We start from the raw sequence: 16,367 nt of genomic DNA, 5'->3' as shown, positions 1-16,367 counted from the left end.
TACTTCAGGGGGTTCTTGAGATGTCGCCTTCACAAGAATGGAACGGACAGACGTTCGATGTTGAGTTGCATGTCTAAATGATTCATCTCAACCAACAAGATCACACCAGGTGGGCCAAACAATGGCTCGCACTGTTGCCTCACAGCAACAGGCAACAAGGTTGTCCGGTTTTACTCCCACATGCTCAAATAACATGAAGAGTGAATGGTTGTTCATCTCTATATGTTGGCCCCCGTGACCCTCATGTGGAGGATAAAGCGGTAGAAAATGGATGGATGGATGGATGAATGCACTCATTCTGGGACACACACACGCTGGAGCCAACCCCAGCTGACATAGGGTGAAAGGTGGAGTACACCCTGGACAACATGAGCCACCTACAGTGACACAGACAAGGAGGAGTCATTTTATTTCCGCCGAGGGTAAGAGATGGAGCTTCTACCACTTTTTCGTATAATATTCAGTCACTAAATATCGCAGACAGATAAACCATTCCACAGTGTCTAACATGTGATGGATTCTTTCAATAAGACCACCAGCGGTTGATATTTGGCTTCTTCATCATCGGCACAGACACACTTGGAGCTGAGCTTATTCCTCCTCTCCTGAGAGTTGTTGAGCCAGGCAGTAAAGGAGCAACACATTGGGATGCAGCTCACAATCGCCATCCGTCTGAGTCGTAAATATCCTCCGCCCGTGTCTCACTCGTTCCCTCTTCATTCCTCTCGTCCTTACATGACCCCTGACTGAGTGAGTGACTGACTGACTGAGTGAGAGCCTCTGCTTGACGATGATGAGTAACATGAAACTACAGCGTGTCATGTCCCGCTACACTTGTCGCAACCCGTAACACAATCAAACGTTGCCGCAAAAGTGCAAAGTAATAGGTGAACGGGGTTCACGATGACTGTTAGATTTGCCACACTTAATGTGAGTGTTCTGACACTTACCAGAGTCACAGGGTTTGTGTGCAGCAAACCTGCAGCAATTACTCACACGGAAATTCAAATGATTATAATAATGTAGTGTCTACAGTTATAGTACTGCTAATGTTTTACTGCACAACGGATCATTTTGACTGATCTCAACTCGATATTTGTGAAATATTAAATAGAAAAAGGTAAAAGTCTTATAACCACCTTCTATGCCTCCATTCTTTCAGACTTTGCTTTTATAATTTTGATTCATTTTTCATTCAATCGCTAGCATTTCACTAATGAAGTGAGACTAAGAGCTGGTTCAAAAAAGTACTACTTTCTTCAACAAACGATGGGAGAAAGGAACAAGTCAAACAAAGGTTGAGTGAATTATTAAAAAGACAACAACGCTCTATTACAATCTTTCTGACAAACAGTCGTAAGAGGAAATGAATGGTCAGACAACAGACAGCGCTAATTAGCTTTACCCTGCAAATAAACATGTTTACTAAAAATGAAAGCAGACCGTTCTTTGCCTCTCTTTCAGATCTAGAACACCCAGGAACCAACGGCTGATCTTTAGCTTCTGTTTTACAGCCAGATTTCCACACTGATACACATTAAGGTGTGAACTGGAAACTGTGAGACAGACAGACAGATTGATATGTCAAGTCTGCCTCTCTTATGCTCGGCTACATTGATTATCTGACCGGCGCTGCTCAGTGAGTCCACGGTCACAGATAACGAGCACATAATCCTCCACGTAATGTCTGTCAAATATTGAAATTTCCACCAGAAAAATAAGCCGGGAGACCTTTGATGAGGTGCTTAACCTCATCAATCAAAGACTGTATCACTGGAGACTCTTTTTCTTCTGATGCATCACTTTTTAAAATGAGTTATTTTTCTGAAAGTATTTCTAATGAGCTTTTATCTGCAGCTCCTGATTTATCCTTCGAAGAAGCTGAGACAAACAGTTTGTGTTCACTAATAACTTTCATTGCTGTTCACCAGGCTCCTCGACAACTGTCACACTCCCTGAAGGTGGGAGATGTCTGAGTGAGAGGCTGTTACCGCGTGGTAAACGGATCTCCAACAGCGACTCTACACACAGGGCTTGATGTTGTAGAAAAAAAGCTGCAAGGCCTCTCTTCCCCTTCATCTCCCAACTCTCTTTGCCTTCTATTTCTTTAATGTGATTCCACACTTTCATCCATTTAAGTATCTTCCTCTTTCTGTTCTCTCATCTTAACTTCAGCTGTGTCTGCTTTGGACCTCTTCAACCAAGGAGGGTGTTTTAAAGTATTTTTGTAAAGAGGAGAGAAATTATTTACGGGTTCCAAAGAGTAAGCAGGAAAAACGAGTACATATGGGTATATCTTGGAATTATTCCCTGCAAGTGATGGGTATGGGTGTAAACTACAAGTACATCACACACTGGTTATCAACTGCTGTTTTCAAGCCTCACATTTTGCAGTTTATCCAGCACCATCTTGATTTCTTTTTGGCTGCCACTCACATCATAGCCACACCCTAAATCATGCCCTGCTTTATTGTCAATGTGACCCTAAATTGGCCATAATTTACAAAACAGATGCCATGCTGCCTTGGAGAAGAACTGAAACTAGTCATTAAGACCCTTAAATCCTAAGGAAATCTTTACAAATGTCATCAATCAAGTGAGTGGTTTTTCACTTTTTTTTTTTAAGACTTTTTGCAAACTGTGGAGTCGCCCCCTAATGGCCATTCAAGAGTATACAGGTTTCAGACACATAGCTGCATTGGCTTCACTTCCCAAATACAGGGTTACATTATTTAAAGCTACACTCATCAACATTTAAAAAAGTAGGGCTGCACATTGTTAACTATTTTAATAATAGATTAATCAATTAGACGGTTGTTGTTTTCTTACAACTAAAACAAGCTTTCCAATATTTAAGCTTCTCAAATGTAAATATTTTCTGGTTGTCTTGCACCACAGAACAAAGACATAATTCATGCATTCACTTTCTAAAGCTTTATCCTCCACATGGGGTGCTGGAGCCAATCTTAGCTGACATAGGGTCAAAAAGCAGGGTACACCCTGGAGAGGTAGCCAGTCCATCACAGCGCATACAGAGACAAACAACCATCCACTCTCACATTTATAACTACCAGAGAAACCCATGCAGGGAAGAACATGCAAACTGCACACATAAAGCCCCTCAGTCAAACCGGGATTCGAACTGGCAACCTTCATGCTGTGATACAACAGTGCTTGCCGCAATCTTGCTGTGTGGCATGAGAAATCATCAACAAATCAACAATCAACAAAAATTATTTTGATAGAACAAATAAGACTCAAATAAGAATTTGAGGTTTGGGGAACAACAATTGACATTTTTCAAAATGTTCTGGACCGAACAATGACTCCATTCATTTGAGGAAGTTATGAAATGAATTGTTAGTTGCAGCCCTATTAATAACCTGTCGCTGATCTGCAAAGGCTTCAGTATCTTATAGCTTGTTGTTTTAGTTATGGAAAAACTTAAAAGTGTTCTTATTGGGCATTGTACTCCGCTGGTAAAAGAAAACACATGAAACAAAGTCAATATTGGGATACACAATACAAAATTCTGACATGGCTGAGTATTTTTGATGTTTGCTGTAATACCCATGGATATTTAACAGTGAGTCATCCTGTGAATGTCACTTCACAAAGGGGGGGGGGGCTATTATCATTGCCTGAGAATTGCAGGATTTAGAACAGCAAATCTGTCCAAACATAACCAGAACAGCAGAGTGAATCAACAATAATGTCAGCTGCAGCAGTGACAGCTGTTCCACCTTCACTTGGACAGAACATGTATCTGCAAACACACCTGTCCTGCTGATTCACCTCCATCCTACATTCAAACCAGTTAGTTTTTTCCAAGCATTTAAAACCTTCTGTTGCAAATTAGGAAAAAAAACACAAATTGTGTTTAATATCTAGAATATAAAAGGTTTAAAATCTTGGATACCTGCACAGCATTCAGTGTAACATGGATGTCATCTATCTGACAGCTTGTCTGCAGGAGCTTTAACACCTATCACCGTCTGCTGATGAGGTTTAAAGACCAACCTGCTGGTGTCCAGAATGCCCTGCATGGGGCAAACTCACACAGGAAGAGAAAGAGGTTTTCAAGATCTACGCAGGTCAAGTTACATCTAATTTCTTCCTTTTTTCCACACATGGGACATTAAAATGAATTTATTCAAACTGCAAGTGGGGAAATGTCTGTGACCTTTTCAAATATCAGATCGGGGAAAAAAGAATCTGAGTCTGAACATTTGCCTTATTGAAAGTTGAGCTCCAGCAGCACATGCTACTTCCATGTACCAACACTAAATCTTACTTGATGTTTCCCAAAACTGCGAAATGATGACTTGCTCCACAAAACAAAATATTTCAATTTTAATGATTTCTTCGTCAAATGGAGCAAAGAAACCAGAAAATATTCACATTTAAGAAGCTGAAAAATTAGAAAGCTTGTTTTAATTATTAAAAAAAACTGTAAAACCAATTGTTCGATCATCACAATAGTTATAATAGATTAATCGAATAATCGCTGCAGCCCTATCCTGATCTGCATCAGATTTGATCTGTTCACAGATATTAGCACCAATTATTTTGTATGTATGCATTATTTATTGAATGATACATGATTTTTTTGAAAAATGCTTTTTTGGACCAATCCCCTTTACAAAATTAGACAGAAACTGATTCAGTTTCTGAGTAACCATGCCAACAGGCAGACGGATAGAAAGACAGGTGGCTCTAGAAGCTCTTGGCAGGGATAAGAAAATGCCAAAAAGTAGCAATCAAATGAAAGAAAATATGGAAAATTCAGCATTCAGACAGATCTCAGATTAAAGAATTAATAACTACATAATTAAAAAGTGCGTCTCCTGGTGTAAGTTAAACCCCTAATTTTGTTCAATGAACGTGGGTTCTCTTTCTGCTGTAAATGAAGAAAATGGTTAGCAACCCGCCATGGGACATTACATCCAATCACCTCTCACTGCTCAACCTGTTCCCTCCTCTGATTGGTGAAGCAAGGGCTATTTTTAGCAGCACCTATTCAATGAAAGCAGACACGCCAGAGGTTTTAAATTAAGACAAACAGACAAGACAACACCACAGCAAAATAGCATGACACAGCAGTACAGCACTGAAACGCCGATGGTGCTGTCAGCCACCATCTATCCTCCTGCCTCCCAGCCAGCATCACAGTTAACACAAGGCCTCCCTGAATGCACCTTAACCTCTTTTACTAGGCAGGAAAATCGTTACCGGATGCCAGTGATACTTTATCATAGAGACCGTGAACACAAACACAAGCTCCGACTCACACCGAGTCAAAACTCTGGACCCAGAGAGAAGAGGAAGAACAGTACTAGTGCACTGCAGAACTGCTGCAATGATACACTCAGAAGCAACATTTGACAAAGTGCTTTCGCAAAAAAAAACATGTTTTGTTGTTGATTACATGTCTAAAGATCATTTTTCAATAATAACAATAATAATAATAATCAAATGGTGATCAGTTTTAATACTATGGTGGTAGCTGCCAATGAATCAACATATAAGCACTGTCCAATCCATTCTGAAGATGGACTTTCTTCATGTATGTTCAGGAGACATGTCAACTACTGTGGTTTTTGTGATTGGATCTGGGGACACGTTCAGGATGGATTAGGAGCATTCAGACATGTACCAAGTGCAATCTGCATGTTGTCTAGGACATCAGTCAGGACAGTTGTTCATACCACGTCTGACTGGGGTTGTAAACATTGCACCCAAGTGAGGGCAATAACTTCTTCTTCACTATTTTGTTTTGGCAGCCTAGTCAAGAGCTACAACATGCAACGCTCAACAGTGTTTCTAAAACCACAGCGAAAAGATACAGAGAACTGTCTTTATTTATTCATACTCATAGAGTTGCTGTGGAAGAACAGGGTCAACAACTCATGAGAGAAATGCACCACAAATACAAACCAAAAAAACTTCAAATCAGGTCTTCATTAAGCCTGGTGAAGACCATTTGAGAACAAATCAACTCAATCTAAAATTGTTTGAAAGTATGAAAGAAGTGAAACATCTTAAAGTAAAACAAACTTAATCTTTTCCGCTGTTTTGTGTCGCGCTGGCTGGTTGAAAAAGACCCATCTTTTTTTAGCCTCACTATAACCGTTAAGATGTAAATGATTAATTTCATCTAACAACGTATATAAGTAGCAATTTCATTTGCCTCGAGGGTGAAAGATTAAAAATGCAGCGGCGGAGAAATGACTAACCAAAGGATGTACCCTCTGGGCATGAGCCAAGCCCACATCTCTTAGATTTAATACAAAATAAGACGCCTGAGGTTTGCCACCAACATAGAGGGCGTAATACCATAAACAGGTTTAATCCATTTAAATCGACAAAACAGAACAGTAACAGGGCGGTGACAGTGCGCTGATTTCAACACAGTGAGTGTGTGAAGCCAAACACAAACTCTGGGTTGAGTTTTGTCAGAGCACTTTAATGTCTGAATGGACACATGTAAATATTATTAATGATAAAATTACAAGGTCTCATCCAAGAGAGCAGTTCCTAAATTTGGCTTCATGGTCTGACAGGGTGGGATACATTAGACCCTTGGTTCCCACCAGAGGTACAGTACGTGTACTTCCTCTGGTGGTAGAGAATGAAACAAATAATAAACAAAAGTACAAAAAAATAATTGTTACTTCAAGAGCTCAATATTTTCTCAGGTGGTGCTTGGTATAAAAGGTTTGATAACCACTGTTGGGAACTCAAATATGCTGAGATAAAACCTAAATCCACTAAAGATGGAAGGAAAACACTAAATGAGACAATTATTTTGGTGAAAACAATGCAGTTAGTGTGAATTTCAAAACGTAAGGGTACAAAAATGTAACAATGGACAAAGGAATTTACTCTTTCCTGTGATCTTACTGAAAGCAGCTATGAGCCACACAAGCGCTATGTCTGCAAAAGGACAGGAAACAAGGTCCCAGGAATGTCCATGAGGTAAACACATCGATTCTGTACACAGGCATTTGCCATTTAGGAGGAAATATACATGCTCTCCAGTGTGTCTCTACACTTCCTGTGCCAGTTGGTCTGCAAACAAGACGCAAAGTGCACAACTCTGTGAGGCAACAAGGACAACTCCAGGAAGTTCCTTTACTCTACAAACATATCCCTAATTTTACCCCTTGACGCAGCCTCTCGTCTGCTGACAATGGCAGGAACGAAAATCAGTGGGGAGGACTTGTTTTGGAGGGAGGGAGCGTATTGTACCTCGTTTCCTTGAGCGGCGAGGCAGCGACTGCTCAGAGCCAGCTGGGATGAGTGAACAAGAGGAGCAACATCCTGACCGAACGTCCAAGGTTCAGAGATTTCCCGCCAGGCACTGACCACATGGTCATGAGCTGGAGAGCAAGTGGAGTAGACGGGAGGAGAGATGTGGTATTGTTCTCCTCTCTCCCTCCACCTCCCCCTCGTGCTTCAACCCCCGCTATTAGTGAGACGGATTAACTCCAGGAGCTACCGGTCCTGAGAGTCTGCCTGAATGTGTCTGTATGCAGACGTACAGTGTTTCAGTCGAGCACTCGCCGTGTGATTCAGAATACTGAGGGAAGATGGACGGGGCAAAAACAAAATATTGACTAATGACCTTAAACTGGAGTGCTTACTCATTGATGACTAGTTCTCCACACAGACTAAAGTATTAATGAGGCAATTAAATGTGGTGTAACACACACACACACACACAAAGAAATATGTGTGGATCTGTGCACTGCAGGTGATTCAGTCTGAGTGATGGAGCTTGAAGGCTGATGTGTGGACAGGGGTGACCTTTCGCTTTGACAGGATCCTAACATACTCAGTTAGTAGGTGGACGTGTAAAGCTTAATATAAAGGTTGCTGAAATGACTTGAGTCAATGTTGCCTGTGGCTCTGGGACTGATGTTTACCTGACGCCAACACGAGATATGGCGGCACTGGGGATTTGACAGGGTTGACATTTTAACGTGAGATTCTTCTGAAGCCAAGAGCCCAAATGGGAGTCTGTTTTTGTTTTTTTTTATATAAAGGAAGAGCTGGAGGGACAATTCTATTATATTGTTGCATAAGTGTTGCAGAGCAGGTATTGTTTTCAGAAAAATAACAAACAGTGTGGCTGGATTTGAAAAATATTGCATGTCAATAATAAAGTACACAAGAGAAATCTACTTATAAAGCATTGAGTGTAGGATATTTTTTGTTTCATCGCTATTTAACTTCATAATCCGAGATCTTGTTGATCAGAATATAAATAGCCATGGAGCCATGCAAAATTGTGTGTTAAATTGGGAAGACTCTGATGCGTTATTTGGCCAGATAATCTGTTCAAATTAGCCTAAAATCAGAAGGCACCAACGATTGTCCCATTATCCTCAAGTGTTGGGCAGGCTTTATGGTTAGGTTATTTGCAGATAACCAATGTTGCCATTGGCTAGCAGTGTTCAACTCTACACTTGATTTTCCCATTTGAGTTCCGCTATTTACAATCTTCACAATCTCCAATTTGTCGACTTCAAAATAACAAAATATTGTCAAACAATTTTCCGACATTTATCCATAAATAACCACAGTGCTGTTTCAACACAGTCAGATACACAATGTTCACTTTACTCTTGTGGTCTCCAACTGCCGTAAATAACTGAAACCCATATTGAGAAATAGCCACACATTTCTTGCAGCGTGCAGCAAAACAACCCTCGTCTGAGACTGATAATTGGCGACCTGCTCACAGCATCGGCCTGAACCGCTTTGAGAAAAACAAACCAATTATTCCATTTCATTTTTGAAGTCGGAGGATCTGAGCCATGCTGATGTACAGTACATTTAGAAACCTCTTTTTCACAAACATGACACTCCTTAATGGGAGCAGCACACAAGCTACCACAGGATTTATGTGTTTATGGTGAATAACTACACGGCAATGGTGGTTAATGTGGTTGCACTGAGAACATGTGATGCGAAAGAATCAAGATGTTGAGGGATTTGACTTAAGAAAGATTAGCCTCTTCCACACTAAAATTAGCAGGTATACTCGCTAAAATTAGCAAGTATTGCTGCTAAAATTAGCAAGTATAGTTGCTGAAATTAGCGAGTATGGCTACTAAAATTAGCAGATATGGCAGCTAAAATGAGTGGGTATAGCTGCTAAAATTGGCGAGTATAGCTGCTAAAATTAGTGGCTACAACTGCTAAAATTATTGAGTATGGCTGCTTAAATTAGCAGGTATGGTAGCTAAAATGAATGGGTATAACTGCTAAAATTAGCAAATATAGCTGCTAAAATTAGCAAATATAGCTGCTAAAACTAGTGGGTATAGCTGTTAAGTTTTGAACCTCGGTGTAAAAATTGCAAGTCGTGAAAAGTAGGGTTCACCTCATGGTTAATGGCTACGCTTAGGGCCAGAACATGAATGCATGTCGTAGCACCAGAAATTATGCAGTAACTAGCATCGCTGCCAGCAATTAAGCAGACAAAGAGAAAATTAGTCCACCTGGGTCTCACTTTCAACTATTGCTTATTGTGTTGCAGAGTAATCGACTCAGGAATGAATGCTGATTAAAGACATTCCCACTGGTCACAAAAACCATACAACCTGAGTTTAAACTGGGTTTTTTTCTATACCTATAGGATCCTATAGGTGTGAAGAAAAAGAGCAGAGTTTAATATTATGTAGGCTTACCATCACATGACAGCATGATGCACATGCAAATAGCTTTAGCATGGATTACTGTCAAATATGCAGCATCCATCAAATATCTCTCACAGATGCCCATCGAAGAGATGATGAAGCAATCAGTGCAACTACTCAGCATACTAATTATCTACACTAGCCCAGGACGCCCACCAACAGCATCTCAGGGGACAAGTGTATTAGTGTGTGTGTGAGTATATCATTTTTTTTTTTTTTTTAAATCTTCCAGGAGAAAAATGTCTCACCACGAGATTGTTAATAATCCGTGGATGGAGAGCGTTTGTTTGCCCGTGCCATCACTCATGGCTGAATGAATGAATAGGTAAACAGCGGAGGAACCAGCCAGACTCGACTTGATGTGGATGAGATTGGTGACACCACATACACACTCATACAAACACAGACTGAGGGAGAGTCAGCGGTGTTTAATATTATGGATGAGGTGGTGGTTCAGCACCATGTTAGACTGGAGATGGAGCTCAGGCTTACGGGTGATTTGTTTGGTAAGCTTCGCACTGTCTTATGATGAAGTGATGACACACAGATGATGCATGAGCCTCTTGTTCTGACTTACAACAGGTAAAATAGTGAAGTCTTAATAACTATTAATAATAATAATAACAATGCAATGAAAAGTGTCTTGGCGAGGTGTTTTCCACTATATGCCTCCATGATGCTGCCTTCACACTGCATTGTGGATGTGGTGCTTTGCTTTGATTGGGTAAAGTAGTTAACCTGCACTGACCAAACACTATAGATAATTGTTGCAATACAGAGTGTTTAACGTGTATTTTAAGTAAAGTATTTCAGTGACAGTAGCAGTGGTTTAAAGTTTTGATGATGAGGCTGGATTATAGCAATGGTTAAATCATGAAAATCCAAAATCTACTGCGTTTACAGTTGGAAAAACAGTAGAAGTGAACGTCAGAACAAGTTAACCTCCTACTACTGAACCTGTAATGGAAACGTGATGTTCAGAGTGACACAGATGACACAGAGTCAAAGATGATCTTCAAAATGCCTGTTTTGTACAACTAGCAGTCACTAAAACTGCACAAGAAAACAGCAGATGTTAACCCACGTCAGCACAGCATATCGACACAGTGTGGCTTCAGAAAGGTGTGGATTTCATCATTTATGGAAACGTTTTTCACAGTTTTTCATGATTTCATGATGCCATGGTTACTTGAATTGACTAGAAAAGTCAACGGACACCATTCACAACAGGTGTTGGTTAATAACAGGTGTTGATTAATAATTCCTGGGTTCTCCCAAGTCTGCCTGACAATTTACATACCAAAATTTCATACAGACGAGGATAATGGTAAGAGAGAAAAAGCCAGACAGATTATATTACCTTTGTAGCTTTCAGTTAGCATCAAAGCTCAAAATATTAGTTTAGTTTGTCCATTGTGGGCTACTCTAAAGCCATGGTGATCCAAAGTGAACACTTTAGTGTAATTATTTTATCTTCAGTTTCTGCCAAATGAAAAATAATTTCATCTATTTTTTACACACTGGACATTTAAGGACAAGTGTTGATAGGACAAGTGTTTCCTTCTTGTATTGTTGTTTTCAGGAAGTTTTTAGTTCTCAGTTTAAACCAACGTGGACACAAAACCCTCCCAGTGAACAAACGTGTGCCATACAAAATGAATGTCAAAGGCATTCCAATGGCCTGTTTACAGCTATCATGGTTAAATGTCAAAAGGCTGGTCCCTGTGGGGAGACAGAGCTGGTTGAGGAGATGCAGGTCTCTCTCTCTCTTTATGCTGCTGATCTGTTGTCTGTGTGTATGAGACAATACGGCAGAACGAGCAACAAGGTCTGTTATTAGTGAAAGAGTAAAAGACTGGAGTGAAGACCCAGGGGAAAAGCCGGGGAGCCAGGCCAAACCTCACTAACATTATTTTAAGAGATGCTGCGCTGACACTTTCTGACTTGTGCATGCTGTGGATACTTCACAATTTAACGGGACATTCCTGTGGTTTTGCAAGTTGCGGCGCACCTACAACAAATCATGTTTACTGTACATAACACAATTACAAATTAAATTTTAATGCCGCTTCTTTACTATACGCCCATTGGTTTCCATTTTTCATGCGCTACGAAAAACAACAAAAGCTTAAAGTTTTGAACTCATCACACTGAAAATGAAGTCCGCATTAAATTTACACGATTGTCGTCGGGCACAAATTAATAGAGGGATTTTATAGTCGCACCGAAAATACTAACGGCAGTAGAAGTAGATTTTAATTGAAAAAGTGTTGCCTCGAGGCACCAATGTGCCGTAGGTTCCTACAATTTTAACAAACTAATCAGTAACCGAACAAATGAAACATACAGACATACAGTACACTGAGCTTTAAATACCACCTTTTAATGTCTTGGGTAGTAAGAAAAATACTCAAGTCTGTTAATTGATTTAATGCAGCACACAATGCAGCACACAATACTAAAAACCATGTTTAACCATGTCACACGGTGGACACGCTGTGTCAGCTGGGATTGGCTCCTGTGACCCCGCGACCCCGCGACCCTCATGTGGAGGACAAAACTGAAGACAATGACATGATGAAACAAAGTCAGGTTATACATAACCTGACTTTGTTGAATGTAAAATTTAAGATTGACACTGCACCTGTATCTCAGGAATGAATCAACAGTCATTCAGTGCATTCAGGACATTCTGCATTGTTTCTCTACATTGTTAATGTTAACAGCCACACAGTGACGCTGTAATTTCTTTTATTTTAAGTCTATCATAATTAAACGGCAGGAACACGATGACAATTGTCAGTACAGATGTTCCTCGTCTGTCCCTTTTCTGAGCCACAGCTGTTCAAAACGCATTCGCAGCACCAAAGGTTATTTTTTGAAAGAAACTCAGAGACATCGATGCATACTGTTGTTGTTTGTCTCATGGTGTCACCAAATAACACAAGTCTCTTCATCCTAAGAATCACGCTGTACATTAAATGATGGGCCTGAGACTTATAAGATATGGATTATCTCCAGTCTCTCCAGATGTCTACAGTGAAAACACTGCAGTTTCTACAGCATGTTTGACATACTGTATACCACAGTCACTGCAGTGTTTGTTTGTTTTTACAGCACAAACAGCCAGCGCAGCGACCAGTGTGTCCAGATTATTTGCAGCTCCTGACAAACCCAAAACGTCAAGTCATCTCTTCTCCCCAGAGGACGGTGTCCTCTTCAGCGAGGGAGGAGGGAAGGAGTGAGTGAGTGAGAGGAGAGTCATTCCAGCAGCCACAGCAGCAGATTCATTGGGCTCGCGCCGCCTGTCGTTCACATATTTTGGCTTTGTGGGTTTGGGCCAGAACCAGAGCAAAGGACGCCTGTGTGTCCAGTTGTCATCCACATAGGTTTTGTTGTTGCCATGTTGCTTGCTGCTGCCAGTCCGACAATGTCCTCCCTACATGATAGTGCCACTGTCTCCATGGTGACGTGCGGGAGCCGCCACAAACCACTATCTCTGCCACCACTACCAGAACCAGACACAAACAAACCAACATACAAATCCCCACTGTGTCCCTTAACACTTTAGTACGCAGATGCTGCTCCGTGTACGGAAATTAATTTGTGCATGCGGCTGACACCTCGCTCCATTTTATTCAGTATTAATGTCTCAGATTACTCGACAGCTTTCTCGAGCCCCTGGAGGCACAGATCTCTTAGACTGGAGCCCGAGACAGAGGAGGAGAATGAAAGCAAAACCATGTAAAGCTGCTCCACAACTGAAGGTGACAAGCACAGACTGTTTCTCTCCGAGGTCTCTCTGAGGTGGTTAATACAGTGATTACAATGAAATGTCAGAATGTCACCTCCGGCAAGAGAGACATCAGACACATACTGTGTTACCTGGCTGCTAGTTTGTTCGTCATTTTGTCTATTACCCCATTCCCACTGGTCAAATAAACAGGTTTTTGTCAAACGTATTCAATCTGCATTTCCTCCTACATCGAAAATCAGTTTATTGTCTTTGGCTCCAAATGAAACATTGGGTGACCGTGCTAATTTCTTCTTCGTGCAGACAATGTGGCTGCAACTAACTTCTATTTTGATAGTCGACTAGTCAGTGATTATCCAAAGTAATCAGACAATAAATCACAAATGGCTCCATTTCGTTAACAACTACTACCATGCCTGCACTAAGTATAAATCGAGCTAAAAATGTACAGCCTAGAGTACTTCTCAAGTCTTAATCCAAAATCGTTTTTTTTTTCGAAATAATAGAACATAAATGGGTATCAGCCGAGGTATGGGCAAGAGCGCACACAGGAAGCCCATTAACGGTGTTGTTTTCTCCCTCTAACCTGCTTTGTTTGTCTGCATGGGTGACCAGGGGTGAAAAAAGCAACGCCACAGGGCAGACCAACTACTGGCAATGCAAATGGTGTTAATCACCTTTTGTAGTGGGTTCAACAAAGTAAAAAAAAACAACAAAAAACAAGCAAGCAAACCTGTAATGGTCTTTTGTTATGAGTATTTTTGACACAAAGCACAATTGTCACAGTCTGGCAAATTCCTCCTCAATTTCCCATCTCCTATATGTTTGTTTACCTTAAATGACCTCGGCGAGGACTAGCCTCCTGCACTGTACGCTGTGCTGGAGCCTCAGCCCAGCTGCTCTTCAACCCATCAATCTGAGTCTCCAGCAGCCATGAAATGAGCCATATGCAGCAACGGCAGGGTGCGGGGAGAGGGAAAAACCGATAAAAACAACGGCTTTATATAGTAAAGAGATCTAGATTTCCTTTCATTGCACAACTGAGACTCGAGCAGCTTAAACTAGGGTAGTGTGAGGCACAAAATCAAATGCTGGCTCGGGCATTTAGGTGATTACAAATACCCAGGGTGTGTGTTCGAGTATTGGAGAAAGGAAAGGATTTGATTTAGGGAGTGGAGGAAAGATGACCAAGCATTTAAAACGAGAGAGGGGAGATGTTCTTATCGTACCCTCAATACACCACAACAATTAGTCAGAGACAGTGACATAGGAGTGCAATAATAAGCTCTACCATGGGGATGGGACTCCTTATTCCCCAGCATATGGTGCCACTTTAATCTGCAGCCTCAATCAGATGAACTTGGTCAATAGAAAAGGTTTGATTTGAAAGGTCCAGTGTGAAAGAATTTGTGACATGACATGGCAAAACTGTAGACTTTAACAAACGTGAGATGTACACTCTAGCTGGTTTGTCCATTCAGGCTCCTGTAGAAACATGGGGGAAAAAAAGCTCATTCTAAGGCTATAAAAAATGAAAATCAAAGGGCTGCCAGACTTATACACACATTATTATGGATAGTATACTCAATGTTAAACTATCAGATCTGACTGAGGTGGGCGGGGACAAGAAGCGTTTATCCTTCCGAACAACTGGGTTTTTTTGAGCAAGTAAAATCAATTTCTGACAATCTTCCTTTATGATATAACAAATATCCAGATTGAGGAAGTTGCCAAGGAAACCGGAGTCTCTCTTCTCTTGTGATTTCATACATGGTGATGATTTGCTTCTCTGTTCCCCGGCGCCACAAACCAACCATCCATTAAAGGCTGTAAATGATCCTCATTTATAGGTGAGTGCAGCCTCAGACCTAGCAATCACTGGGCTGACACCTGCTACTATTGTGCCCCTCCATCACATGACCCCCAGAAGCCAGCTCATGCTGGGATTGAAGGGGCAGTAACGTGCAGCTCCAGGGGACGACTTCTCCTCCCACCAGACCTTCTCATAATCCTATTAGACCCAGTCATCTGCACTGCATTTTTAAAAAAAATAAAAAATGTGCTGATTGATCCTAAAACACAAACCCTCTGTGTCCTGAGGCGGCCTAGAAATCTCACCTCAGAACTGGAACTGCATCTTTCAACATTCATAATTTCTTTAAATTGTATAAAATGAAATGTTGTGCAACAATTAATTGTCAAAGTCTTACAGAAGGAAAAAAAAACCCATAAAAACTTGCCAAGAGGGAGGCAGTTAAGACAAGAGTTAAGTCCAGCCTTGTGATTTGGTTTTCAAAAAAAAAAAGGGAAACCAGAGTTTTTATCCTTTAACTTTGGTGCATTTTGTAAGAAAAAAACTGACAATAACACCACATATTTAGGTTGATTTATAATCCAAGTACAAAATATTACTCCTAGAGTCTGTTACATGCAGTAATGGTGTTACCTCATATGTTTATCCACCTGTGTTTGAGCAATCTAGAACCTTAAAACACTGAGCGCTATATCAGGAATTATGATGAAGTACGGGGGATCATCCTGTAACTTGACATAATCAGGTTAAATATTTTACCACAGAGAAACTCCTTGTTGAATTTTAAGCTGCAGAACACACTGGGGTTCTTTTTTCTGAATAAATCTTAATTACATAAGATTTATTATGTAAAATAGACTGAGACGAATGACGCTTGCAGCTCCATGAAGCTAAAGTTATACCAGCGGTGTGCAATATAACAATATCGAAGCACAGTACAAAGAAGAAGAAGAACAAAATTCATAACTTAATGATGACACTACTCTTGTAAAGTAATCACGAGGACTGAGGGGAAGAATTCCCCACAAATTTAAGGTAAAACTAGAGAAAAATGAGTTCATCCACTGTAAAAAAAAAAAATGACTATGTGAAC

General features: G+C 40.7%; 1 protein-coding gene across 2 annotated transcripts in view; it reads right to left on the bottom strand.

Annotated features, from left to right (window-relative positions):
* The window catches only part of tmem108 (transmembrane protein 108), a 52,295-nt gene that overhangs the window by 29,342 nt on the left and 6,586 nt on the right, over positions 1 to 16,367 (bottom strand). Inside the window, exon 1 of one of the 2 annotated variants that reach the window (XM_058643178.1) lies at positions 7,252 to 7,400. The exons of the other annotated variant lie outside the window; for it this stretch is intronic. The gene's annotated coding sequence lies outside the window, so the exon portion shown is untranslated. Of the gene's footprint in view, positions 1 to 7,251; positions 7,401 to 16,367 lie in introns of those variants that run through there. 2 annotated transcript variants of the gene reach the window in all.

The sequence above is a fragment of the Solea solea genome, chromosome 1 (assembly GCF_958295425.1).
Source record: "Solea solea chromosome 1, fSolSol10.1, whole genome shotgun sequence".
Lineage (NCBI taxonomy): Eukaryota > Metazoa > Chordata > Actinopteri > Pleuronectiformes > Soleidae > Solea > Solea solea.
The sequence above is the reverse complement of the archived record's forward strand: the minus strand, read 5'-3'. Positions and strand labels throughout refer to the sequence as shown.